This window comes from Myodes glareolus, chromosome 11, assembly GCF_982192425.1.
Source record: "Myodes glareolus chromosome 11, mMyoGla1.1, whole genome shotgun sequence".
Classification (NCBI taxonomy): Eukaryota; Metazoa; Chordata; class Mammalia; order Rodentia; family Cricetidae; genus Myodes; species Myodes glareolus.
This window is the reverse complement of record NC_142036.1, coordinates 84,320,709-84,325,066: the sequence shown is the minus strand read 5'-3', so window position 1 is coordinate 84,325,066 and position 4,358 is coordinate 84,320,709. Positions and strand designations below refer to the sequence as shown.

The 4,358-nt window shown below is 43.5% G+C and overlaps 1 pseudogene; it reads left to right on the top strand.

Moving 5' to 3' along the window:
• The first annotated feature begins 431 nt into the window (after nucleotides 1-431).
• Nucleotides 432-574, top strand: LOC148120551 (Nuclear RNase P; annotated as a pseudogene).
• Nucleotides 575-4,358: the final 3,784 nt, after the last annotated feature.

Below are 4,358 nucleotides of genomic sequence, written 5' to 3'. Positions count from 1 at the left end.
GGAGTGTGAACAGCAGCAAAAAAGGTGAGGTAACTAAGGCGGGACTATGAGGACGATGGGGTACGGGAGACCGCGGCTTCCGCTCCCTTTCCATCCACCTGCGTACTCGCTGTTAGAGACTCAGAGGCAACAGTCTCGCAGGGAGGCCCGTTTGATCGTGTTCGAAGACTGCCTTCCCTATTCTTAAAGAGCCACAGAGCTTTTGGAGGTGATTTTCGCCTAATTTTGTTAAGAGAGCTCAGTCTCTGGCTCTCACGTACAGAAAACTTTAATTCTGATTGAGAAAGAGGCCGGGCGGTGGTGGCGCACGCCTTTAATCCCAGCACTCGGGAGGCAGAGGCGGAAGCTGCGTGGTGAGCAGCAGAGCCGCTAAAGACCTAAAGACGGAGAGGGGCCAAACTCTAAACCGCGTTTCCATAGCAACATGGGCGGGCGGAGGAAGCTCATCGGTGGGGCCACGTGCTGAGTGCTCGTCACTCCCCGGCCCCTGAGACTGGGGCCCCCGCGGCCCTGACCGGGCAGGAGAGGTCCCCCCTCGCCGGAGACTCACGGCCGGCGGTACGAATTCATTGCCTGAGGTGAGGCAGGGTGCACAGATCGCCCGCGGAAACACACATGGCCCGGGGTGGGGCCATGCGGAGTGCGCCATAATGGGCCTCAGAGGCGGAGCTGTGGCAGCCGCCGCCGTCCGCTGCTGCTGCCGCCGCTCACAGCCGCTGTCGCCAAAAATTTAGTCAGATAAAAACATTTGTCGCCAAAAATTCAGTCAGATAAAAACATTTATCCCCCAAACATCGTCCCGTCGTCAGCAGGAAGCAGCCAGAGAGATTAACGACGTCCATTTTCCCTCATAAACTTCAGACAGAACTGGTCGTAATTATCATAATAAAGGCGCGTCAACCTGGTTACCATTACCTTTTGCCTGAGGCAACGGGTGGAATAAAACAATGCTACCTAGAGGTTTTTTCATTTGAATGCAGAGCCTGGAGAGATGGCTCAGAGGTTAAGAGCACTGCCTCCTCTTCCAAAGGTCATGAGTTCAATTCCCAGTGACAACTGTTTTGGTTTTAGACAATAGAGGGGGACTACCAGTGACAGCTTCCCCCAGAGAAAGGATTTCTCTTGCATTCTTTACACTTAATTTTTAATTCAAAATTTTGCTGGTACAGGCAAACAAGATTTGCTTTTTGAAACAGAGACCTGCAAGTCTCTAAGTTCAAAACCAGCCTACTTCCAGTACTGATTGTGCTGAATTTTTACACTGAGAGTTTTTAATACTCTTAAATGTTAATTTGGGAGGAGAGTTTTGTTTATGTTTTTCTAGGAATGCTGACATACATCTGGGTGCCAACAAGATCGACCAGAAAAATGAAGAATACTGCTGTGGAAGATTCATGCGAAAACAGCAGAGATGACCTTCTGGGCGGTGCCAAGAGCAGCTGTTTCACACCATCGACTTGAGCAACACCCTGTACAACCTCTTATCTCTTAACAATTTTCTGACTGACTCTATTTTGCCTTTTCCTTCCTTAGGAATGGGTGGGAGCAGAGATATTCTTGGCATGCTGTGTCTAGGTGGAAGTGCTGTATGTCTTTGATTGGTGTGCTACCTGCTAGCCCAAGTGAGGAGGGACAAGGTCTTTGTGGCACTGGCCTTGGCAGCCTTGGAATGTGTATCCTCACCCCAAGTTTGACTCTCAGCTTCAAAAGAGCTCATAGGCAATTAGCCATGCATAGCCTTTGCACCCTCTAGGGACCAGATAGTCCCACAAAGCACGAAGGAAGGTATGCATTGGCGGAGGGTGTGTCTTGTTTTTCTTTTCTTTAATCGGTCCACACATCATGAGGTGGGGACCAAATTGGAAAATAGTTTTGCCTTATTGCTCTTAAAGACAATAATAGGGGGAGATGTAGGGAGCCACCTGGAGGCACAGGTGGTCCTGCAGTTTGGAGGTATACCTGGCTTGGCCGCGTGGGGCTGAGCACCCTTGCCTGCACCCTTGCTTGCACATGCTCAGACCAGCAAAATGGCATTAACCAATCAGGACAGCATTCAAGCCTCTCCACCATTTAAAAGCAGCTGCCTCGGGACTCTACTTCCTCTCTCTAAGCTTTCTCTCGTCCCTGCTCTATCTTCCCTTCCCCCAATTTTCCTCAATCAAAGGGCTCCGAATAAAGATGTGACCAGGGAAGAAATTCTCGTTTTTAGTGGTGTTCATTCCTGCTGGTCAGGATGCGCGCCGTAAATAATTTATAAAATTTTTTGAAAATTTTAAGTCACTTTTATTCTTGATAGTTTAGAACATTTATACAATGACTTTAGCATTTTTCAGCCCATCTCTGTTTTATTCAACTGAAGACAATTATGTTCCTCTTCCAAAAATCTTTAGTGCACCTGGGAAGCATGGGACTTGAAGAGCATATGCATTGGTGCTTACATTCTGACTTCCCTTTTCCTCATGATGTTTCCTGAGAGCAGGAGAGGGTGATCTATTGCCCTGTGCAGGGCTGAGCACAAGGCTATCTCATAGTATCATTATCAGCTCCATGATCAGTTATACATTGTGCATTCGCTACTGCCTGCTGCACTAAGAAACTTCTCATATGAAGACTGGTGCAACACTAATCTATAGGTTTAAATATTTAGGTGTTTTAATGACTTAATGACATGATAATTTAGCAAAATACTAGTAGTCATATTTTTAAGACAAATGTCAACTGAAGAAGGATGATACCAATGGCCATGCCAATGTGGACAGGGTAAAGCTTACAGGCCCTCAACCCTACATAAAGAACTATAGACAAATAAGGGAAGCTGGGTGAAGAAGTGCTTATCTTCTCTGTGGAAGAGCATACAAATCCGATTATCTAGTACCAAATGGTTAGTACTGAAAACATAATAAAAGTAACAGTATACAGTCTGAATATTATATTAAGAATATGTAGGTATGTACATATATGCGTGTAATAACAATTAATAAAAAAGAAGACAAAAATTTGAAGGAGACTGGGGACAGGTATATAGGATGATTTAATGGGGGACAAAAGAAGAGATAAATGTAATTTTATTACAGTCTCAAAACTAAAAAATAATAAAACAAAACAGCAACAAAACACAACAACAGAACAAACAAACAAAAGCAGTGGAATTTATCTCAGTGGTCTGTCCAGAGCAATAACTGGGATTTTGAGCAGGCTTCCAGAATCAAGCATGAGTTCACTCTAGTGGTGCAGGCATCAAATTCAAATAGAAAGTGATTTGTCAACCCCACAACAGCCCTGCCTCTGTTATCCTACAACATACAGCTCACCTACCAGATCATTCTTGTGGCTTATGAGATTCACAGTTAGAAAAGACCACAATTATGTAGGACCACTGATGACTTTTCTACATTAGTAGCCAGCACAGAACCATCTGGCACTAGGAATGCATGCCAGGAGGCGTGGTGCTTCTATTTCAGCTCCAGTTTCATTCTTCGTGTCCGATGGCAAAAGGACTTGTTATCTTCAGTATAGTGTCTTTCCGTCAAGCTCTGGTGTGAAGTCCAGAGGGTGCCCACAGCTGGGATTTTGTGTGGGGAGAGAATTTATGTAATTTCTTGGAGTAGATTTAATTTTCTATTTATTAAATAGAATAAAAACTAATAAAATAGATCCTTTTTTACTTTTTTTACATTAAATATTAAACATTTACTGACTCTTTCCTTCTGCAGAATATAGAATATTCATTTTGGTAAGTGGATCAAATTTTTATTTTATATTCATCAATATTGCAAACATCTTTTGTATAACTGTTTAGTAGCAAATATCAGAAATCTTTTTATTGTTATTTCACAAATTTTTCAAAATTCCTGTCTCTTAAGTCCAAACTTAAAGAAGGATTGCTGATCAGACTCACATCAGAAATTCACAAAGTAAATTTTAAAATTCAAACATCCTAACACAGTCCAATCAAAAGGTAGACTAATTTGACGTATGCTAAAAAATGGTAGCAGTAAGATACTAAAATATTAAGAAGATAGGCTATATATGCCATATCATTCTTGATGACCAGATCTCAATGCCACTATCTTAGCTAGGATTACTTTTGCTGTGACGAAACACTATGACCAAAGCAAGTTGAGGAGGAAATCATTTATTAGGCTAACATTTCAAGTAGTCATCATTGAAGCAAATGAGGTCAGGAACTCACACAGAGCAGGAACTGAGAAACAGGAGCTGATACAGAGGCCATGGAGGAGTGCTGCTTACTGGCTTGCCCAGCATGATCTGCTCAGCTCATTTTGTTTTAGAGTGCAGGCTAACCAGGCCCTGGGCTGGCACCACCCACAAAGACCACCACTCTCCCATTACTCACT